The 24,663-nt window shown below is 45.8% G+C and overlaps 1 long non-coding RNA gene across 9 annotated transcripts in view; it reads left to right on the top strand.

Moving 5' to 3' along the window:
* LOC144829232 (uncharacterized) overlaps window positions 1-24,663 on the top strand; it is an 814,902-nt gene that overhangs the window by 533,301 nt on the left and 256,938 nt on the right. For 8 of the 9 annotated variants that reach the window (XR_013610616.1, XR_013610612.1, XR_013610614.1 and 5 more), the window contains exon 4: window positions 7,060-7,211. The exons of the other annotated variant lie outside the window; for it this stretch is intronic. This is a non-coding gene — a long non-coding RNA (uncharacterized LOC144829232). The remainder of the gene's footprint in view (window positions 1-7,059; window positions 7,212-24,663) is intronic. 9 annotated transcript variants of the gene reach the window in all.

The raw sequence follows: 24,663 nt of genomic DNA, 5'->3' as shown, positions 1-24,663 counted from the left end.
GTGTGCACCTACCTACACTATTCGGTTCCCTACTAAACCTCTCTTGAGTTGTGGTGAGGGTTTGCTAGGCCCTTAACACACACAACTCTAAATTCAGTAGAACTTACTGTATTATAAGCTTGTATTATATGTACCTTTGGTACCTTTAGTGGTTTTTCAAATGATATTCTCAAGATTATCTGGTAAAACAATGCAAGCTGGAATCCCACCCACTGCACACCAATGTGAGAAGTTAGCCTGGCATATGATGTCCACTATTCTAGTGGGCACCTTGCACCAGTCCAAACAACCCTTATTGATGGTAGGTTTAAGACAACCTTTATAGAAACTATCCTAGTGGTAGCTGTGGAGAGCAGCCTTCAGGCTAAGTCTTGAAGGAATGTAAAGCAGCTTGTTTTACTTGTCTATAATCCCTTGAATAATCAAATGAAAGGAGAACCACACCAGGTATATATATAAAATATATGCATTTATTCTAAACACACCCCTCTAGTCTCTTTATGAGGCTATAAGTAAAAGTACAATACAAGAACTTAAATAGCACACAGTAAATTAGCACCGTATATGTTTTGCCCTAGGGGCCTCACAAACCATATACTAAGAAAGTGGTATAAGTACCGCTCTAAGCATAGAGACAAGGCCTATGGCCTGTAGAACCGCTGGGGCAACCAGGAACCACCCAAGGTAGGGACGCAGGAAACCCACGGGGGACGCATGCAGTGTCTAAACACAGGCGCACATCACTATTGGCTTCTATGGAGAAAGTTAAAGTTACAAGTTTAGAATTTAAGGACACTTTGGAGTGGACTACGGTAAAACCCCCTCAGTACTGGACACTTCGAGAGTCAAGACCCACAGGAGCACCGAAGTACTTGTGTTACCTCACCCAGGGAAGCCGGGTGCATAGGTGTCTTTTCGTGTCAGGTTTTGTCGTCGTTTCCAATGGAGAGCTGCAAAGAAGTGCTGCTGGCGACTAGGAGAAAAGTGTCCGGATGGATCCAAGGGTAGATCAGAGATCTGAAGAACCTGAAAGCAGAGGGGACAGAGTCTGGGTCACCTGCCAGTGACCAGGAAGGCGACAAGAAGATTCCAGCCGATGTCGGGTGCTTTAATGTGATGTAGGTGAAGCTTGACTCTTCAGCCACGAGGTGCAGGAGGTGTCGACGACAACCAGGACCTGGATTTGAGCTGTCCCACGTCGGATGTCGAGTGCCACAGCGATGATATCCAGATTGGATCCAACAAGCCTTGGCAACAGCAACCCACACAAGATGACGAGATTGGCTTCGGAGCAGACCAGCAAGGTTTGAGGGACTCACCCTTTGGAGGGGAGTCAGGGCACGTCTGGAGCAACCAGGGAAGCCCAAGAAACAAGGGATTTACCTTTTTGGGGACCCACCAGTCAACGGACAAGGGATCACGAAGGAGCCTCAAGCGGTAATGCTAAAAGCGGGCCAACAGAACACTCGTGGAGTGTAGGCCCACAATCCTCGATGCAAAAGGTGCTCAGGGCTTGGACTACAAGTAAGAGATGTCTGGAAGTCTGTGTCCTGTGTCACAGATTCTTCTGAATCTGGCGGGAGCCTTGAAAATGCAGACCGGCAAGATGCTTCTTTGGTGCCTGTTTGAACAGCGGGGTCACTCCTTGACCCCCAAGGAAGATTTCTTCCGTCTTCCAGTTGATATGGAATGTTGAAGGTCCACGATTTCTGTTTCAGAGTTTCGTCCAGGGTAATCTAAAGTCCTAGGGACTGGGTTCCTATACTTATACTAAGTTTAGGGGTTGAACTAACTCTAGGGTTCCACCTATGAGAGGACCTAGGTAGGGGGTGGTTACACCCCTTCCCCTATGTCCTGTTTTCCTTAAACGCCCTCCTCTGGACCGAACTAACCATCAGAGACAACTCACCTGCAAGGACCTACTTAATGGAATCACTGAAGGTCTTAGGACTTGCAGACTTATGGGAGTCGGCAACTGACCTTGGCACCTTCAAAAAAGTGGTGTCAAAAGTCACCAAGATGGTCTTATTAATTGAGGACAAAGCCACCCTAGCTAAGAGAGCTCACGGATGGGTCGTGTTGAATGGTTACAGCGCTCTAAAACCACAAGAGTACCTAACGACGGGGCTCACACAGAAGACAAAAAACAAGTTTCTTAATATGCGCATGGGCAGAATTCCTATAGCTCCGCACCTGGCTCCATGGACAAAGGAGAATCCCGCAAATCAATGCCGCCTCTGTCTTTCTGCGAAAGAGGACCTCATACACATTATCTGCATTTGCACAAACCTCCGGGACATAAGGCGCTCCTTGTTTCGGGCTTTATGGAACCAGAAGGGCATAACGAGCTGCAGGCAGACCGTGTTGCTCTGTTTTAATCCTGATGAAACTCAGCTAAACTGCAGAACAACAAAATTCTTTGATATAGTGGCCACAAGACTGAACGAAAAATCCAGAGGGTCTTCTCAACAATAATAGAGTAAACACCCCCGGCTATCATGGTCTTCGAATTTGAAAGCATCAAGGCCACGAAAATCCCACAGACTCTTATGCAACCTAAGCTGATACTTTTACACTTTTTAACACTTGAGCTATTGCACCTTACTTGTTTTAAAGAAAATACTGACCTTTTAAAATTTGTGCGTTTCAAAATTGTGAGTTTTTATTAACTGTACAATAAAAATAAACCTTAAACCTTAAACCTATGTCCTGTTTTGTGCCAGAGCTGGGGCTGAGTGCCCCAGCAACTGGTTTGAACTGGGAAATGCACAGGAACACCATGTGTGCCCCAGGCACTGACTGGAAAGCATTCACTGAATGCAACCCACCCTGCCCCAATACACTGAAGCCTGTCTGGGGAGGTGCCTCCCTGGGCAGGAAACCTATTGTCCAGGCCTCCCCTGCCGGAGTTGCATCCAGCAGTAGGAGGTCAGACTTGTGTCTGTGGCAGCGGCATCCATTTTGTGATGCTCAGGCTCTTTTAAACATTTATCGGGTAAGTAAGTGTGTACGTCTTTTCCCTCGATAAAGGGTGGAATTCTACCCCCGCCGCTGAACTGGCGGGGGGGGTAGGATTCCAAAGTGTTTGATACCAAACACGAAATGTTTTGATGCAGCAATTCCAAAGTTAGCATTTACCGCGAGGTTCTAATACACTTAGGAGTATATGGTATGGCTGTATCATAAAACAGCTATAAGGAAGGGATTCCGAAAGTAGCAGAGGTGCTCAGCTCATGCTTGGGCACCCTCCCACACAAAACCAAGCACTCTGCCTTCCGGATTGTCAAGGCCTGCCATAGGAGTGCATTATAGGTCTATATGTGTCTATATATATAGGTAGATATAGGTATACTATATCTAAGTTACGGGTGCTTACACCACCTTACCCAGGCTGCAAGTGCAGACCTGTGGTGCCATTTTGGAAGGCTTCCCAGGGGTGGCATAATACATGCTTCAGCCCCTGGTAGGCCTCTAGGGTACCTATGCCCTTGGTACCTAAGGTACCATATACTAGTGACTCGCAAGGGTAACCCAGTAACCAATCTGGAGTGTACCTAATGTACAGGTAATCAATTTAGAGAGAGAACAGCTAGGCTGTGGTCCTGATTAGCAGGGCCACAGCCAGGCTAAAGTCGATAAACCAGTGAAACACATCAAAAAGTGTGGGTAACCATAGGAAGCAGATCCTACTCTCCTACATCTAGGAGCTAAAACAGCGAACCTAGTGCCGCTCAGTCGCTTCAGTTTAAAAGAGGGAGTAGACAAACGGTACTTATGCGCTGAGTGCAGGTTGTTCAGAGGTGCGTGCTTTTTGATAAGCTTATCCATAAATTAGGGTCTACTTCCATTGAGGGACTTGAAGATAAGGCAGTATACCTTAAAGGCACGGCGCTGTGAGATAGGGAGCCAATGCAGCTTCCTCATGAGACATGTTGGGGCCTGGGTTGCTGAAAGATCAGTCTTGCTGCTTGGTTCTGTACAAGTTGAAGTCATAGTACAAAGGGAGGCCAAAATAGAGGGAATTGGCGTAGTCAATGTGGGACATCACCATAGCCAGAACCACCTGGATCAGGGCTTCCTGCTTGTGAAATCTTCTGATCTTTGTTATTTTCCTCAGTTGGAAAAAGCACGTTGAAATGACTGACCCTATTTGGGATTTTATGGTAAGGTCACTGTTAATTGTTACCCCAAGACTTTTTGCTGAGGTAGAAGAAGGGGGCAGGCCCCATTCTGTTGGCCAGAGGTGAGGGCTCCAGGCATTCTGAGTGCCACCGGTTGGGATTAGCTCACTTTTATCTGAATTGTGTTTTAAATGATTGCTGTTCATCCACTCGCCGATCAACAGCATGGTGGTCTGAAAGTTGCGGACCAAGTCGAGAGTATTGCTGATGGGGAAAATTAGCTGGAAATCATCAGCATAGTTAAAGGTGCTAACTTTCCTTTCTTTTAAGGCTCGGACTAGAGGGAGAAGATAAAGGTTGAACAAAAGGGGGGAAAGTGATGAGCTCTGCGGAACTCCGCAGGAAATTTTCATCTTAGTGGGAGTGAACTGAGCAGTACGAACCGACTGAACGTGGTTTTCCAGAAAGGAGCTGATCTAGCCAAGAGCGGACCCCTGAATCCCAGCATCTCTGACACGGTCAACCAATATATCATGGTCGACCGTGTCCGAAGCTGCAGAGAGATCAAGCAGCACTGAGGCTTGTGGATGACCCCTGTCCGTCTCCATCCAGAGAGTGTCAAGCACTGACAGTATAACAGCCTCAGTAGAGTGTGCTGGACAAAAACCTGCTTGATGGGGTTCAAATTACTCAGACTGTTCCAAAAAAGCGGACAGATATCCCTACTTCCGAAATCTTAGCCAAGTATGGAAGTAGGGATATAGGACGGCAATTTGGTAAGGAGGGGTACAACGATTGCCTCCTTGAAAGTTGCAGGGACACAACCCTGAGACAGTGACTTATTTAAGAAAGAAAGCGCTGGTCCAAGAATAGCAGTGAATATTCTTTCAGGATGCTGGGAGTCCCCAGGTGAGTCTGATTAAATTTTAAGTAGGTGGTCCAAGAATATCTGGTTACTCATTCGTGGAAATTGATTAAAAATACAAGGATTCCTGGGTGCAGTAGGGCTGACCTGGGGGTTCGGAATTCTAGCCTTAATTTTGAAGATCTTTTCAATAAAGAAGGTATTTAAGGAATTACCAACGTTTTGAGAGGGGGTGGGTTTTATTGTAATTCAGTCAGGGGTGGAGAGGTCATTAACAATAGAGAACATTTTTTGGGACTTATTGATAGTGGTTAAAATTTTAGCGGAAAAAAGGCGGCTTTAGTGGCCAAAATAGCTTTTTTGTAATTATTCATCGCCTCTAAGAAGATCTGTTTGTCCTCTGATTGATAGTTGCATCTCCACCTCCTTTCAAATTGCCGGAGAGATAATTTCTGAGCTTTATGGTCGATAAACAACCATCTTTGAGCTTTGTGACGTCTGGCAAAGTTTAATTTTCTTAGAAGTGCATGCATGTTGCTAGCAACTGATAGCCAGGTTGTTAGACTCTCGTCAATAAGGTTGACAGAGAGTTGATCGGGCGGGACAGTATTAGACAAAGTATTAAGAAATAAAGTTTTGTCAACTTTATTCCAGTTCCTTGCCGTTCCCCCAACAATAGGAGGGGTTTTGCCCAGAGTGATGTTATTGATGGTAAATGTAATTAAATGGTGATCAGACCATATGCAAGGTGCTGTCGACAGGGTGGGTATATTGAGATTAGCTGTCCAGACGTGATCCAGTGTGTGCCCTTTAATATGTGTGGCCGAGGACACTTGCTGGGTGAGGTTGAGCCCTGTGACTAAATCAGATAATTCCGCTGAATAAGGGCCACCCGCTGTATCGTTGTCCCAGTAGTTAAAGTCACCAATCAGTAAATGTTTTACATGATTAGTGAAAAGGCGAGCTACCTGTTCACCCAGAGATTTTGGAAATAGGGGCATACTGTGAGCTGGCCTATAGAGCTGGACACAAATCAGGGGGATGTGTCAGATTCTTATTTAACTACCAAGTTATCAACTGACGGCAGGTCTAGTGGTGCTAGTGCAGTGAATTTCCGGGTATTGTGTATTATGGCAACGACTCCTCTACCTACTTTCCCCTGAGGGAGGTTGGCATGAAGAATACAGCCTTGAGACCTGCCGGTGAGTGGGCGCTATAGAAGACAAAATAACAATAACAATAACAACAATAATCCTTGGGTAAGGCTGCCAGGATATTGGGGACGAGTCATGGGAGAGCCAAGTCTCAGTCAACAAAAGAATATCAGGCTGCTCAGTTTCTAGTAAAAGAAATATGTCCAATTGATGTTTTACCATAGTGAGCATTAAGATATAAAATGGATATAAAAGCGGATGTAAAACGGATAGAATGAAAATACATTAGAAAACACAATTTTGCATTTTTAAGTGTTAATTTTGTAATTGTGTATGGTCAGTAATGTTCTACTCTAGTCAGGTGTTTAGAAAAGCCTACTATAACTTGTGATGTAAATGTTTTTAAGGTATGGCTCTTCCTGTGAGATGTGCATTGTTTCACAGCAAACACATCTAGACAATTTCTAGCACATAAATATTTTTTTATAGGAATCTAAAAACACTGAAACTTATTTGAACAAGAAAAGTGGTTAGATAATGTTTTGTGGGCGCAATGTATTAGATGAAAAACCCATTGGAAATATTCAGGGTTATTTTAAATGGACATATCCTATTAGGTTAATTTTGAATCCTGTTTTGTTAGTGTGCATGCGTGTTTATAGGCATGTCTAAATATATATAGCCCAATACTAATTTATAGGGTTCTGTCAGGTTTATTAAAACCAGAAAAAAAGGGAGTGTTCATTATAGAACTGCATCTCACTATAATGCCTTGATATTTTAGCTAGTTTAAAATAGCTTTTATGCCATGTTTAGCTTCTGTCTTCAGAAGATATTAGGCTTGCAATTGAGGCTCATTCCTTACGGGAATAACATGTGGAAATAAATGTATTATCCCACCCGCTTTCTCTCTGTACAGGTCTGGACCCTATATTAAAAGCCCACCTGCTTGAATATTTTTCAAGCTACCCTCTTTAGGGGCTAAGAACGAAAAATTGGCAGTATTATTACCTCCTTACTTTGAGGTACATCTCTTTATAAAGACTGGAGGCCAGACGATCTCTACAAAAAGTAAGTTAAAAAATGATGTCACAAATATCAAATAAAAGCAGCCAGAATATTGTTTTAATGTTGTGTGGTAGGCCCAAATCCAGAGAGAAAAGTTTATTATTTCAGTTAATTAAAACCATAACAATACATTTTGTAAAATCAGACGCTACGAATAAAAACTGTTAATATTTTCCCACTTTTTGTGTTTCTAAACCATAAAACCTTCCGTGTCTGTTGCAATTATATATAAAACAGCACTCGTTTTTTTTTGTTTTAAATATAGTCATTTTTACATACACAATATACTATTTTAAACAATCTGAAGCATTTATTGGTCCATGTGAGGTGTTCCTCCCAATGTCCTACTGTTGTTCTGTGTTGTATTCGGGAGTACACTCTACTTCTGAATTGGCCGTCCTATTTCCTTTTTGTGAGCAGGGCACAAGGTTACATTTTAGTGCTTGTGTATGGGCTAAGAGGAACTTTATTAGTTGGCAATTCAATGGAGTGTCAGTTGGGTCTACGGTCGCCATGATTGCCGATCTGCACGTTCTTATGCCTCTGGTGTTCATGGCTTTTTTTTTAGAAAGGTGCCTCGTGCTTGGGATAAGTTCGGACAAATACAGACAAATGGATGAGGTCCTCCTTACTCCTCCTACATAGTCTGCAGTCTTTGGGCCCGTCATAGACCTAAGTTGGCTGGTCCATGATGGATGGGAATTTATCCAGACGTGGGGCCATTAACTGTAGTTTTCTGTGGGCCGGGAATGTAATTGTTAAGTATGAAGCTGGGGTGAGTGATTTGTAATTGGATATTACCATCCAAGCATGTTTTCTTGTGCTAAAAGTGAGTGTGTCTGCTAGCAGCGAGTGGAACTTTGCCGATTTATTTATAGCTTGCTTAAAAGCCGGGTAAGGCAGATTAGTTTCCCAGAGTTCTCTTGTGCAAGTGTCTGTTAAGGGCTTTTAATTGGAATAGGGTGTATGGGGACTTTGCGTCATTTTCTATTTCGTCCCACAGAGCCTTATTCAGTTCCAAGGCTGCTATGTTTTGTTTCAAGCTATACCAATTCCATGATGGTCGTTATTCCTTCCCAGCATTTTGTTTGTTACCCCAAATTCTAATCTGGTCTGCGCTGGTGAAGCTCCCTGATGAATTTGAAAGACTGTTTTGTAGATTGCCATCTGTACTTTGTTAAGCAGGGTCACATCTTTCCCATGGAGAGCTATGCTGCCCTATGATAGCGTAGGTAGTATTTTGGCTTTTATTGTTGCCATTAGGGGTCTAAATGATGGCCCCTGAAGCTTTTTTCATAGGGACCTGAGGGCGAACGATAAAGCGTTTGCTCTCTGCGAGATGTAGGCTTTTTGCTGCTGGTGATTGTGCCGATTGTCAAAGTAGAATCCCAAGTACTGTAATTAGGCACTGCTTCTATCTTTTTGCTTTCCAATTGGATTTGTTGGTTGACAGTCTGTCGTCAGGTGATCAGCATTGTTTTACTTTTTGTAATGTTTATCTTCAAGTTATTATTGGCTATAAGTTCCAAAAATCCCACAAGTGACCTTTGTAAGCTGATCTTGGTTAGACTCATCAGTACGACGTTGTCCGCGTAGGATAAATGGGTTAGAGGTAGAGTGCATAATTTGGGTGGATGAGATATGTTCTTGTTGAGCCTTGGAGCAAGGTCTGCCATGAAAAGATTGAAGAGATAAGGGGCCAGGACACAGCCTTGTTTAAGCCCTTTGCTGGTTTTAATCTTTCTTGATAACCTTGCTCCATCTCCCAGTTTTACTTTCATCCATGTGTTGGAGTATAAGAGCAGTATTCTTCTGAGTATTTTATCCAGGACATTCCAGCTATGCAGTTTTCCCCATAGAATATTGCTGTCTACGCTGTCGAAGGCCGCCTTTAGGTCAATGAAGCAGAGATGCAGCTGCTGCTTCCTTCGGATGTATTTATCGGCTATCAATGAGAGTGATAGAATGTTTGTTATTGTCCCACACCCTTTCCTGAAGCCTTTTTGGTTAGGCGGGATTCGTTTTGTGCTATCAGACCAGGTAGTCAGGTCTTCCAGGAGTAATGAGGAGTAATTCTTTGCGTCTATGTCCAAAAGTGCTATCAGCCTGTAGCTTGCTGGAGATGTTCTGTCTCCACCTTTGAAGATGGGAGTGATTACTGAGCCTTGCCAGCTCGACACGGAATTTGATTTTCTCTCTCTACCTCATAGAACAGTTTTTTTAATCTTCCCCTCCAGAAATCCGGGTCGGATTTAAAAATTATTGGGGGATTGCTGTTTGGACCTGGGGCCCCACTGCCACGGCTCTTCCTAAGTGTTCTTCTTATGTCTTCCGCACTGAAACCTGGGTGTCTGAGTGTGTCTGCTATCTCATAGTTCTCGGTTAATTGTGCCTCTTCTAAGTAGTGCAGTGTAGGCAATTGTCCCGTTCCTGGTGCTTGCACTGCCCTCCTTTCTTCTCTCAAGTAAGCTTCTTCTGTGTTGTGCATTGTGTTTCGTCGACAGGTTAGGGAGCTGTTTGTTTTTTGTGGGGCCTTCTTGTGATTAATTTGTTGTTCCCTGCATGCCATGGGCGTCTCTCGCATTCTCTGCCTCCATTCTGGGTGTTTCAGAGGTGTTGTGTCCGTAAATCTCTTTGTTATTAGTGCCGAACAATCGGCTTCTTGGACGCTTGATGTTATTGGATTTGCGGGGTGGTTTAGCCCATTGATTATTCTCCAAAATGCACTTGAGCTGGTGTTCTTTGCCGTGCAGAGTAGTTTTGCCCAAAAGTCGTCCTTCAGTGTTCTTTTGTGTTCCCACAATGCCTTTTTGTATTTTTTCTTGAGGTTCTGTCTTTGGTCCCAATCTGTAAGTGTCGTGGTTGATTTTTTTAGTGTTCTTGCGTTTTTCCTTATTTCTAGCTTGAGTTTAACTAGTTCCGTTGAGAGTGGCGTATTATGTTTTGATGCCTGTGCTTTTCTATGAGAAACGGACATAACTGTTGTTAGCTCTTCCGTGAAACTCTCCCAGTTTTGAATCTGGTCATCTGCATTTGTTTTGTTTTCTGTTTTTATTCCCTGAACATTTACTTGAAGGTCTTCAATGTTGTCTGTTGACCATTTTAATCGTTTCAGATTGGTTGAGAGCGAGCTGTCTTCGATTATCCTACTGTTTTGGTGTTTAACAGGCTTTAAGTTGAAATAGATGTGCTGGTATGAATGATCACTTTTTGTCGTGAATTCAATTGAGAATTGCTGTAAGAAGGGCAGTAATGGAAGTGATACTGCTGTGTAGTTGAGCCTTGATGTTGTCGAGCCTCCAAGATGAGTATACTTTGGAGGGTAGTCACCTGGAGTTCTACCATTTAGGATCCACAGGCCCAGGTATTCCAAGGTTGTTACCAGGTGTTGCCCTGCTCGATTGTGGCGCTCTGTTTTGAGCTGATATTGCTGTGTCATGTTCCAGAATTCATTGTCTGCAGCTAGCTTCTCATCCTCTTCTGGAGTGTAGATTAAATTTGAGTTAAAATCACCTGTTAAGATGATTTCCCAGGAAGGGTTGTTGTTTCGTATGGCGTTGATTGTGGTTATTAGCTGGTTTATCTGGGCTTGCTGCTCTTTCACGTAAGGGTGTACATAAGTGTTCACTAGTAATACGGGGGCCCTCTGCCGGGAAGAGACAGTTTTATTAGTTGCACGTTTGGCCCATGCGGGGCTATTTGCTCAGATCTGATGTTGATGTCTGTCACAATGTAAACTGATAGCCCCCCTTTTGGGCTGCCATACTTGCTGTATTTTTCTGCTGGAGTGCTGAAGTGTGTGAACGCAACAAGCGGTAGCTTCTCTAGTGCCCAAGTCTCTTGTAAGGCGATAATGTCGCATGATGCCCAAATACGGAGGGGCCAGCCATTTTCTAACCATTTCCTGGCGCCTGCTATGTTCCATGATATCAAATGGAGGATGTCTTGGGTGTTGTTCTTTGGCTGTTTTTGGCAGGGTCAATTATCTTTCTCCTTGTTCAGCATTCCAGCTAACCAGCTTCAGTAGTCAACGTCATCTTGAGTGTTTATCCAGTATTGGGGTATCTTTCATAGATTCACATGCCTGAATCATTCCCCGTCGTCGAGGCGGGAGTCCCACGGTAAAAATATATACCATAGCAGTGCCTAAAAATTTCTTGTATTAGGCTGGAAAAGACTAAAAGGCCTAACTAGGCCCAAAACTTAGCAGCCTATCTACCTCATTATGTAAAAAGACCTGAAAAAGTAGCCTCAGCCAATCAGCTGTCCTCACCCTCTAGAACCTTCCCAGCTCAGGCAGTTCTCCTCAGATTTTCACCGCACTTCGTGTGTAAGGAAGTCTCCCTGAGTGCCTACTCAGTTTTGTCTCTTTTTTCCTCAAAATGTCTGAAAAGAAGGCTATTTTCAAGGCTTGTGGAACCTGTAATAAGAAGAGGGTCCATGTGGACGACCAGCACTCCGACTGCATCTATTGTCTACACCCCTCACATGTTGTGAAGGATTGTAGGATTTGCCGTACCTTCCCTACTAAAACTATCAGGGATAGAGAGGCAAGGGTTCTTTTGTGGTTAAAATCATCTTCCACAGATGATGAGGACAAGGCCTCTACCTCCAGCAAGAGAGCCAGATTCAGAGAGAGCTCTTCTCCAGAGAGGAAGAAAAAATCTAAACCCTCTCAGAGAGCCTCAGAACCCTCAAGGAGCACCTCGTCTCCATCAAGACCGTCCACTGTGAGTACAGCCCAGACTAAGACTATTTCCCTGGTGTCTCCTCATACTACTACTTTGACTTCTTCCTCTTCAACCTCTTCTGCAACGGTCACCACTTCAGTTATTACTTCTCCTTTGGTGTCTGCTAAAATTTCGTCGTCGTCTATAAAGCCTTCGTCGACGAAAATCCAATTGCCGTTGACATCATCGTCGACTATCCCGTCGACGACGGCTCCGTCGACGAAGACCCCATCAGCCACGTCGACGAAGACCTCGCCAACTAGCCCGTCGACGACTGTTCCGTCGACGAAGACACAATCGACGGCCTTGTCCACGAAGGAGTCGTCGACGAAGACACCATCGACGGCCCCGTCGACGAAGGTTTTGTCGACAAAGACGCCATCGACGGCCTCGTTGACGAAAGATTCGTCGACGAAGACATCTTTGACGAAGGATTCATTGACGAAGACTCCGTCAACGACCTCGTCGACGACAACATCATTGTCGGCAGTACCGTCGACAACAGCTCCGTCGACGGTAAAACCATTGGCAGTTCCGTCGACGGCAATTCTAGTGACGACACCGCCGACGAGAGTGCAGTATACCCGTTTCCAAATGAAAACTTATCAAAGACAGGATTACTCTCACATTTCTCCACTTTTACCATCTCACATTTTGGAGACATATGTGGAGGATGATTCTGATGACGAAGAAGAGTATGAAGGCCCTTTTGGGGTTGCCCATCACCCTTCACAATTGAACATTAAGTATCAAGAGGAGGACGAGGACGATGAGCAAGAGCATTACGGCCACATGGACTTGTCAACGCCACATCATTCGCACCATACAAGACCTCCACGTTCGGAGGATTCAAGTCATCTGCCACCTACTTTGATACAAGACTTACAAGCCATGTTGGCAGACTATCGCCAGAGATTTCCTCCAACTCCAGTTGCACCTTTTGTGCCGCCTGTGCCAGTTGAGATGCCAAGGCCTCCTTCGCCGCAAGCTCCTTTGTCGCCAAGGCAGGATGCAAACCCTACTCCCCAAGGTGACACGGATACCTCTTCTTCTGAAGAGGGTGATGGCAGGGAAGAGGGCAAGTTGCCAGATGTTACACCAACGGATCCGTGGGATGATTATGTCATTCCCATGCCTTCACCGCCTACGCCGCACCCGTCAGATTCTCTGCCTGAGGACATTGGCGGATTTCATAACATTATACAACGTGCGGCTACCAGATTTGAATTGCCTGTTACAGTGGAGCAGTCTGACTGCTTTTTGCATGACTTTAAAGAGGAATATCGGAAGATGACCAGGGCTATCCCAATTATTGACTACATATGGAAGGAGGGCCTCAACATCATGAAAATGCCCGCTTCCATTCCAGCAGTCCTTCCAAGAATTGAGAAGAAGTATTGCGCGCCACTTGATGCTCCATCTTGTTTAATAGGACACCCTCGGCCGGACTCGGTCATATCTCAAGCGGCGCAACAGAGGTCCAAGAACCCTTCAGCTCCGATTTCAACGCCACCTGACAAAACGGTGTTGGATCTAGCCCTGATCTCTTGACTGGGTGAGAGTACTCTGCTTAATTCAGAGACTCTGTCCATCACCACCCCTTGTTGTAAATAATTTTGTCCACCCTAAGCGTGGAAGGGTATACTCAGATGTGAGTCCCTTGCTCATTGCACCATCAGGATTCAAGCAAGCCGGGCCGAAGACGGCTGTAATGCCAGAAACCGGTCCCCGGAAGCTTGTTTCCTTCCCAGTGTAAGAATTGGCTTTTGTAGTCTGGTCTGCCCTGTTCCCATGATGCACTGGGCCAGGGACAGACTAATTTGCATACAGCCAGGTTCTGAAACTGGGATGGTGCAATGAGCTAAAAAACGGTGTTGGATCTAGCCCTGATCTCTTGACTGGGTGAGAGTACTCTGCTTAATTCAGAGACTCTGTCCATCACCACCCCTTGTTGTAAATAATTTTGTCCACCCTAAGCGTGGAAGGGTATACTCAGATGTGAGTCCCTTGCTCATTGCACCATCAGGATTCAAGCAAGCCGGGCCGAAGACGCCTGAAATGGCAGAAACCGGTCCCCGGAAGCTTGTTTCCTTCCCAGTGTAAGAATTGGCTTTTGTAGTCTGGTCTGCCCTGTTCCCATGATGCACTGGGCCAGGGACAGACTAATTTGCATACAGCCAGGTTCTGAAACTGGGATGGTGCAATGAGCTAAAAAACGGTGTTGGATCTAGCCCTGATCTCTTGACTGGGTGAGAGTACTCTGCTTAATTCAGAGACTCTGTCCATCACCACCCCTTGTTGTAAATAATTTTGTCCACCCTAAGCGTGAAAGGGTATACTCAGATGTGAGTCCCTTGCTCATTGCACCATCAGGATTCAAGCAAGCCCGGCCGAAGACGCCTGAAATGGCAGAAACCGGTCCCCGGAAGCTTGTTTCCTTCCCAGTGTAAGAATTGGCTTTTGTAGTCTGGTCTGCCCTGTTCCCATGATGCACTGGGCCAGAGACAGACTAATTTGCATACAGCCAGGTTCTGAAACTGGGATGGTGCAATGAGCTAAAAAACGGTGTTGGATCTAGCCCTGATCTCTTGACTGGGTGAGAGTACTCTGCTTAATTCAGAGACTCTGTCCATCACCACCCCTTGTTGTAAATAATTTTGTCCACCCTAAGCGTGGAAGGGTATACTCAGATGTGAGTCCCTTGCTCATTGCACCATCAGGATTCAAGCAAGCCGGGCCGAAGACGCCTGAAATGGCAGAAACCGGTCCCCGGAAGCTTGTTTCCTTCCCAGTGTAAGAATTGGCTTTTGTAGTCTGGTCTGCCCTGTTCCCATGATGCACTGGGCCAGGGACAGACTAATTTGCATACAGCCAGGTTCTGAAACTGGGATGGTGCAATGAGCTAAAAAACGGTGTTGGATCTAGCCCTGATCTCTTGACTGGGTGAGAGTACTCTGCTTAATTCAGAGACTCTGTCCATCACCACCCCTTGTTGTAAATAATTTTGTCCACCCTAAGCGTGGAAGGGTATACTCAGATGTGAGTCCCTTGCTCATTGCACCATCAGGATTCAAGCAAGCCGGGCCGAAGACGCCTGAAATGGCAGAGACCGGTCCCCGGAAGCTTGTTTCCTTCCCAGTGTAAGAATTGGCTTTTGTAGTCTGGTCTGCCCTGTTCCCATGATGCACTGGGCCAGGGACAGACTAATTTGCATACAGCCAGGTTCTGAAACTGGGATGGTGCAATGAGCTAAAAAAAGGTGTTGGATCTAGCCCTGATCTCTTGACTGGGTGAGAGTACTCTGCTTAATTCAGAGACTCTGTCCATCACCACCCCTTGTTGTAAATAATTTTGTCCACCCTAAGCGTGGAAGGGTATACTCAGATGTGAGTCCCTTGCCCATTGCACCATCAGAATTCAAGCAAGCCGGGCCGAAGACGCCTGAAATGGCAGAAACCGGTCCCCGGAAGCTTGTTTCCTTCCCAGTGTAAGAATTGGCTTTTGTAGTCTGGTCTGCCCTGTTCCCATGATGCACTGGGCCAGGGACAGACTAATTTGCATACAGCCAGGTTCTGAAACTGGGATGGTGCAATGAGCTAAAAAACTGTGTTGGATCTAGCCCTGATCTCTTGACTGGGTGAGAGTACTCTGCTTAATTCAGAGACTCTGTCCATCACCACCCCTTGTTGTAAATAATTTTGTCCACCCTAAGCGTGGAAGGGTATACTCAGATGTGAGTCCCTTGCTCATTGCACCATCAGGATTCAAGCAAGCCGGGCCGAAGACGCCTGAAATGGCAGAAACCGGTCCCCGGAAGCTTGTTTCCTTCCCAGTGTAAGAATTGGCTTTTGTAGTCTGGTCTGCCCTGTTCCCATGATGCACTGGGCCAGGGACAGACTAATTTGCATACAGCCAGGTTCTGAAACTGGGATGGTGCAATGAGCTAAAAAACAGTGTTGGATCTAGCCCTGATCTCTTGACTGGGTGAGAGTACTCTGCTTAATTCAGAGACTCTGTCCATCACCACCCCTTGTTGTAAATAATTTTGTCCACCCTAAGCGTGGAAGGGTATACTCAGATGTGAGTCCCTTGCTCATTGCACCATCAGGATTCAAGCAAGCCGGGCCGAAGACGCCTGAAATGGCAGAAACCGGTCCCCGGAAGCTTGTTTCCTTCCCAGTGTAAGAATTGGCTTTTGTAGTCTGGTCTGCCCTGTTCCCATGATGCACTGGGCCAGGGACAGACTAATTTGCATACAGCCAGGTTCTGAAACTGGGATGGTGCAATGAGCTAAAAAACGGTGTTGGATCTAGCCCTGATCTCTTGACTGGGTGAGAGTACTCTGCTTAATTCAGAGACTCTGTCCATCACCACCCCTTGTTGTAAATAACCTGACAAGGAAGGCAGGAGACTGGATGCAATAGGGAAAAAGTTCTCTGCAAACGCAGCAGCCTCCATTAAGGCAGCTAATTTGTTAGCAATTATGGCCCGTTATGACAGACAAATGTGGTCAGATCTGTCAGAATTCCTCGATCTGATCCCGGAGGATCGACAACAGGAGGCGCGCAAAATCGTGCTTGAGGGAGAAAGGGCGGCATCGGAGATCATTGATTGCGCCCTTGATATATCTAACACCAATTTTCGGCAATTGGCGGGAGCAGCAGTCCTCAGGCGTCAGCGTTGGCTCAAGGCTACCTCCTTCAGACCTGAGGTCCAAACGAAGATTTTGGACATGACGTACGATGGGGATGATGCTTTGCTGGCTATCAAAATGGATACGGACACTACCAAATCACTAGGAACCCTACAATACAGGAGAGGTTCCTTTAGAGGAGCAAGGGGCCGTGGTTACTCCTCCAGAGGAAAGTATTCCAACCAGCAAAATCGACAGTACCAGTCTCAGTACAAGCAACCGTACTATCAATCATCCTACAGACAGCCTGCCTCTGGTAGTTTATCTCGTCAGGGAGGGAAACGGCGCTCAAACAATCAAGGGCGTGATTCCAACAAGCGCCAATGAGCTTTGCCGGACGTCGGTCATTCATCCTCCCCTGCCCGTGGGCGCCAAGATTTCCGCCTTTTACCAACAGTGGCGGAGCATAACTTCAGATCAGTGGTTCCTGGATCTTGTCAGGAATGGACACACTCTGGAGTTTTTGCAAAAAACACCAACAGTGCCGCCCAGGGGTCCCCCTCCCCTCGTCTTCACTTATTGTTCAAAGAGGCCTTAAAGATGCTACACAAGAATGCGATAGAACGAGTTCCCTCCACTCAGAAAGGGAAAGGATTTTATTCTCGCTTCTTCCTCGTAGAGAAAAATTCTGGAGAGTGGCGGTCAATTTTAGATCTGCGCAAGCTCAACAAATATCTGAAGAAACAGAGTTTTCGCATGGTAACACTAACAGATATTCTGAATTGTCTGAACAAAGGGGACTTTATGGCTTCTCTGGACCTGGAAGACGCCTACTTCCACATCCCTATCCATCCAAATCACCGCAAATACCCGAGGTTTGCAGTGGCTGGCGTCCACTTTCAATTCAAGGTGCTCCCATTCGGCCTGAAATCAGCACTGAGGATATTTACCAAGTGTTTAGCCCCGGTAGTGGCCATGCTGAGATCACAGGGAATACAAGTTTTCCCGTACCTCGACGACTGGCTCCTAAAAGGACCATCGAAGAACTCCACAAAGGAAGCGGTCAAGAGTTCCCTCTCTCTGTTCTCCAACCTGGGACTGACCCTCAATGCAAAGAAATCTCAGCTCCAACCCCGGCAGGAATTAACCTTTCTGGGAGCGGTATTGGACACATGCCAGTGCAAGGCGTTCTTGACTCAAGAGCGGCAAACCAAACGGTTAAACCTGGCAAAACAAATATCTGCAAGAAGGTCTCTTTCGGTCCGAACATTTGCTTCCCTTCTAGGGATGTGCTCATCTGCAATCAGTCTCATCCCCATGGCGAGACTCAGAATGAGGCCACTGCAGGAAGAATTACATCGGCAGTGGAAACAAGCGAACGGGTCGTTCGACGACCGCATAAAAGTAACATCCAAGATGAAGCAAGCCCTTCTTTGGTGGTCGAAGAAACACAATTTGTCACCAGGCCTCACATTTCTCCACGACATACCAGAGTTCATCCTGACAACAGATGCTTCCATGGAAGGTTGGGGAGGTCACCTCGAGGACCTTCAGATTCAAGAGCGGTGGTCTCATCAGTATCAGCAGAAATATATCAACAGCCTGGAGCTGAGAGCCATTTTTCTGTCCCTGCAAGCCTTCCTTCCACGGATTGCGAATTCGTCAGTCCTGGTGTGCACGGACAATACCACCAGCATGTATTATATAAACAAACAAGGGGGAACAAAATCTCTCTCGCTCTCGCTGGAAGCTCAAGAGCTGTGGGAATGGGTCATACACCACGGCATAGCCCTCAGAGCAGAACATGTGCAAGGTGTTCAGAACTCTCTAGCCGACAACCTCAGCAGGACTTTCACAGGCTGTCACGAATGGGAACTCGAGCAACATCAAGTGGAGAGAATCTTTCAAACATGGGGAACACCAACCCTGGATCTGTTTGCTACGCAGCAGAACCGCAAATGCCTGTTTTACGCCAGCAGGTTTCCTCAACAGGGATCAAGGGGAAATGCCCTTTTAATTAGATGGTCCGGAATATTTGCGTACGCTTATCCTCCGATCCCGCTCATTCCGAAGATACTGCAAAAGATGAAGAGGGAACATTGCACTCTCATCCTCATTGCTCCCCGTTGGCCAAGACAGTATTGGTTTCAAGAACTCCTTCAGCTCTCCCAGCAGCCTCCACTTCGTCTCACGCCGACGGTGTCGATGTTAACGAGAGAGGGAGGCCAGATCCGACACCCGGACCCTCAATCGCTGCAGTTGCACGCCTGGCTCCTGACTTCCTAAAGTTCAAGGATCTTAACATCTCCTCAGATTGCAGGGCGATTTTATCACAAGCCCGTGCGCAAAGTACCATCAAGACATATCGTTTTAAGTGGGAGCGATTCTGTTCCTGGTGTGGAGAAAATAATGTTCATCCACTCCAAGCTCCACCTGAGGACATCCTTCCTTATCTACTGTCTTTAACTAAAGCAGGTCTGGTTTTCTCGTCCATTAAGGTACATCTGGCGGCAATATCCAGATTCAGGAAGAGTTCCAACAAACCATCATTATGTTCATCATCATTGGTCAAACAATTCCTTAAAGGGTTATTCCGAGCTTTTCCTCCAGTTCGGCCTCCCCCTCCGGAGTGGGACCTCAATATTATTCTATCCCAACTGATAAAGAGGCCTTTTGAACCCATTCACAGGGCGGAGCTGACGTTTTTAACTTGGAAAGTAGCTATTTTACTAGCTCTTACTTCAGCCCGCAGAGTCAGTGAGATACAAGCCTTCATGATTACGCATCCTTTCTTACAATTCTCTAGAGACTTTGTGACGCTTAGAACTAATCCAAAGTTCATCCCAAAGGTGCCGACCGAATTCCACATCAATCAGCCTGTCAAGCTCAAAACTTTTTTCCCGGATCCTAAAACTCCGGCAGACAAGGTATTACATTCCTTAGATGTGAAACGATGCCTTACGTTTTATCTTCAAAAAACAAAGGACATACGCAAATCTAGTCAACTTTTTGTTGCTTATGGTCAAGCCACCTTGGGTCAAGCTGTAACAAAGGCGACTATAGCTAGATGGTTGTCATCTATAATTTTCTTCTGTCACGAAAAAGCTAACAAACCCTTAACAAGAAAGGTTAAGGCACATTCCACCAGAACAATGTCAGCGTCGACGGCCCTTTTCGCTGGAGTGACGCTGGAGAACATTTGCCGAGCTGCTACGTGGAAAAGTGTGCACACTTTTACGAAGCACTACTGTCTGCAGTCGGCAACTCATGATGACACAGCGGTTGGGGAAGTGGTGCTGCGGCATCTCCTTCACTAAGGTTAGATTTTTTATAGTCTTTTCCTTCATACTTTAACTATTTTAAGCATGCGTATTTCATTATAATGTTCTAATGTGTTCAAATGCTATCCTAGTCTATAATATACTATATGAAGGTTTTTAATGCATATGTTCTGTTAACATGTTTGTGCTCTATAAACTTCCAGGTTGTGTGGGGATGGATACGTTTTATTTTGTCTCCCACCTTCCTCTAACGACAGACATGATGTCACTGCTTGCTACTCTGATTCAGGCATGTGAATCTATGAAAGATACCCCAATACTGGATAAGAAAACAAGTTACTTACCTGTAACTACAGTTATCCAGTATTGGTATCTTTCATAGATTCACATGCACCCACCCTCCTCCCCGGCAGGGCAGTTCTTTTTTTATGGATACTTACTTCTCACTTGTGCTGGGAAAATCTGAGGAGAACTGCCTGAGCTGGGAAGGTTCTAGATGGTGAGGACAGCTGATTGGCTGAGGCTACTTTTCAGGTCTTTTTACATAATGAGGTAGATAGGCTGCTAAGTTTTGGGCCTAGTTAAGCCTTTTAGTCTTTTCCAGCCTACTACAAGAAATTTTTAGGCACTGCTATGGTATATATTTTTACCGTGGGACTCCAGCCTCGACGACGGGGAATGATTCAAGCATGTGAATCTATGAAAGATACCAATACTGGATAACTGTAGTTACAGGTAAGTAACTTGTTTTCTTTCTTGTCTTCCTAAGTTGTCCACAGTGTGTCTTGCCGGAGGTGGGCTGTGCCCTCTTGTATTCCGGAGTACTGAGTGTACCTGCTCCTTTTTGTCTGGCGTGCGTCCAGCTTTTCCCTTCATCACCGATGGTTCCCTAAGTGGACCTAGGTAGCGTGGTTCTACCCTATGTGTCGAATGTATGCCCCATGTGTCGAATATTTTCTTGGAGGTCATTATTAGCTGTGTAATCTCCTCGTTTGCCATGTCATAAGAGTTTGTTCCAGTGTGTTGTTGTTTTCTTGCTTCAAAATTCCACTGAAAGTAAATGCGCTGAGTTTAAATGTTGTAGCCCTTGGATGTTTGTGAAGAGTTTAAGTATGTTGCCCCAGTTTAGATGTTGTGCATCCCCTGTGTTTCATATTCCGGAGTTAATAGCAGTTGTTTGAGGTGTTGTTCATCCTTCCCAGTCCAGCTTCCGGCACTGGCTTCGTGGTCAGTCCTGCAGTAGGAGCTAGCTTTGTGGTATGGCCACGTTGTGGTGGGTGTTTGTGTGGAGCGCTTTCCACTTGTCGATTTGGTACTTGATTCGGCGTATTGTGATGTAATTGTTGACAGTGGCCGTTTGGGCTGATTATTCTCTTTCCCAGTTTCACCATTGATGTTGCATTTGAACGGTGGTTCCCTCATATGGACTGCCTCTACACCTCCCCCGTGGACAGCTTCCCCCTTGTTGTTAATATTTACATTTCGGCATCCATGGTGTAGAAGAATCTTTATATCTGAGGTAGGGGGTGGGCTCTTGGCTGTCCCAACTGGGAGTTTCTTGGTATCATTGCCTTCCGGGGGTTTGATGGTGTTAGAAGTTTCCTCTTGGTTGTTACCTGGGCGTTCAAACTGGATTCGGTCATTATTCCCTCGTGCCTTACTTTGTATCTTGCTCTGTTGGGGGTTTGATGTTTCTTTGCCTTGTGCGGTATATGTTGTCCCTTCCGTCCCCTTTTCCAGTTTGCCATTGGGTTTGGGCCCGTGCAACATGAATTTTTTGTTTTGCCCTTCCTTTTTGTCTTGTAAGCTTGTCTCAGTGCTATGTGGGCGGTCTGTGTATTCGCTTTTTTGGAGGGTGCCCATGTTTCCTTTGCAGGCTCTTATTTTGTCTTGTAAGCTTGTCTCAGTGCTATGTGGGCGGTCTGTGTATTCGCTTTTTTGGAGGGTGCCCATGTTTACTTTGCAGGCTCTTATTTTCGCGACGCCCTCTGAGCAAGTCTTGCTCTGTAGGTTTGGTGTTTGGTCTCTCTGTGTTGCGGGCCCACGCTCGTCTTGGGGCTTGCAACTCTGTCCTTTCTGTCTCGTGTAGACTCCGCTGTACTGTTCGTAATGTGGTCACTTTCTTCCTTTAAGATTAGGTCTTCCCTTCCTATTTTAGCCAGGGGCTGCTTTTTTGGTGACTCGATCGATATGTCCATTGGATCCTCAGACGATTTGGTAATGTTTAGTGCTTGACCATTTTTTGGGGATGTGGTGAATATAGGGAACATTTTCGCCCCTTGCTCCATGTTCCCTGCAGATTGTTTATTCCTTGCTTTCCTTTCACATTTTTTTTTACGTCTAGTTAGTGTAGTTTGATTAGTTGGGACAGGTATGTTTGACGTGGGACCTGCTTTTTCCAAGTTTTTCACTTTTTGTTTTTCCTTATCTGTCTGTTTCAGTGGAGTTAGTTGTGTGTTATTGTCAACTACTTTGTGCTTGAAGCGAGGCGTGCTTGATTGTCTGAGTGCTAGGATTTGTTCTACAAGGTTAGGAAGGAGTCTCAGTTTATCTATAATTGGGCAGGGACTTTGTTCTAGTGTGTATTTTGATTGGGCTGTTGTTATCAATTTATTCAGTTTGTCCAGTTTAACCCCTTCCATGCTTATGACGAGCTCAGCTCGTCATGCAGTACACTGCTCGTGTGCTCATGACGAGCTGAGCTCGTCATGAACAATGGGAAATCTGGAGTAACAGCACTCAGGGGAAATTGCCTTAGCACTAATGTGGTTAATGTCAATCCCCGTGATGTAATGAGCTATGGTATTCATTAGGTCTATTTGGATGTCCAGTTTGTCCGATTGCCAATTAAGTGCCTATGCTAATGACTGGAGGATTTCTATTACTGATGTGAGAAGCTCCGGGTGGGTTATGCTGGCACTGTGTCCATTATTTTGATATGATAAATTGTCAACTCCTAGATTGTGCTCTTGGTGTGGTGTGCTGTTGCTGGAATTCGGAGTTGATGTTGTTCCTGTTCCAGTTTTTTCCGGTGTTTTGTCCTGGTTCTTCTCCTGGATAGTCGGCTCCTCTTCGTTGAATTTGAGGTTTATTTTGGCTGCTGCTTTTTTTATTTGAATTTAATTTTGCTTGTGTCTTGTGACGTCTCTTGGGCTTGATGTGGAACTTAGGAACTTCAGCCATGACGTTTCAGAGTCATTCAAGTTGTTTGGTTCCATTGTACTTGTCATTTGGGCCTTGTGTATCTGGGCGTCAATTCTTCATGCCTGTTTGACAGTTGATTTGTGTCTTAGTGACTTTGTTAGGGCGCTAGGTGATGTGAATTTTGTGAAGAAAGTTAGTGCAGTTTTAGGTGTTGCGTTTGATTCTAATCTTGTTGGACTTTCTCCATGCGTCTCTCCTTCCTTCCTCCAATTGCTATCCCTGACAGGAGGAGTTGTTGCTGTTGCCTGAAGTTTACCACGGCCCCCTGCTGAAATTTCCCCTATGCCGGCCATGTCCGTGGAAGTATCTCTCCGCTGGTTGCTCTCTCCAGTTTCCTTATGTTGTTGATTAATTGCTTTTCTGTCATCTTGATATAGGCTTTGGCTGCTTGAGGTGATTTGGTCCTCAAAAGGGGCTATTTGACCCAGGGATGACTGGGCAGTTAAAACACTTAGAGCGGTTGCTGGACATTTGTTGTAGTCTGCCTTCTTGGGAGTTTAAGGAGCGGGCAGGCCTGGCAAAACTCGTGGAGTCGTGAGGAGTGTGGCCCCTGGATTTTTCAGGAAGAAGAAGGCCTTGTTTATTCCTGCTTTCCCTCTCCCTTCCTGGTTTTTGTTCTTATTAATGGTTGCAATTGGGGAGATTAGTGGACTTTGTGCAGCTATTTGTGTTCCTTTTTTGTCTGCATTGAGTTGTTAAGTACAATTTTATTTTGTCTGGAGTTCACTTGATCGACGTTAGGGGTTTTCTTCGCCTTTAGGGTTTTTTGAGATTGCTTCGGCATCCGCCTGACCCTGCCTGATCTCATCCTCCTTGGGTGAGTGGCTATGTTTTGGCTTTTGACTTACATTTTTTCATTTTTCAAAATTCTAGTTTAGCTGGTTGTTTTTCTATTTTGTTGATGGTCAACTGCTTGTTGCAATCCAAATTAGTCCAAGCTAAGGTCTGCTTAGATTTTGGTTTTTGGTCTTGGCTTTTGCCCGGCTCTAGCCCGGCTTTGGCCCTGAATTTGTCCACTCCCGTGCCAGAAAAGTCCAGTAATCTGGTACTCGTGATGGATATATTGGGATATTCAGTGTGATTCAGTGTAATGTATGCCTTGTATGCCTTGTAAGCCTTGTCTTCGACTTGTGCCTGCACTTCGTTGGTCCTGCTTCCGTAGCTCTTGGTGTTATTGTGTGCTCGTGTAAGCTCCTTGACTCTTTGGCTCCTGATGCTCCTGTCAGTGTCACACTGCACCTTAGCTGCACCTAAGCCTTAGCCTTGGTTCTGCAATAGTGTTGCACCCCCCGCTTGAGTGTCGCTCCCTTGAGCTTCTAACCAGAGCAACGCTCACAAACCTCATGACCTCACAAACTCACCTCACCCCTGCTACCACTGCGTCTCCTACAGCTCTCCCACAAGACTCACCACCTTGTGCTCTGACAAGTGGGAGGGCGGTCCTGCAGTGATGGTTTCCACGGCTCAATGAGGCTTAGTGAGGCTTAGTGAGGCTCGCTGGGCTCAAACAGGGGCAGCTCTTGTCTCTCTGCCCCCCGCTCTCTGAGCCCTGGCTCCCTTGCTCTCAGCTGGTTCTCAGCTTGCTGCTCAGCGCAACACTCCTCTCC

The sequence above is a fragment of the Lissotriton helveticus genome, chromosome 1_1 (genome assembly GCF_964261635.1).
Source record: "Lissotriton helveticus chromosome 1_1, aLisHel1.1, whole genome shotgun sequence".
Classification (NCBI taxonomy): Eukaryota; Metazoa; Chordata; class Amphibia; order Caudata; family Salamandridae; genus Lissotriton; species Lissotriton helveticus.
Note: the sequence above shows the minus strand (reverse complement) of the source record. Positions and strands in the feature narration are given on the sequence as shown.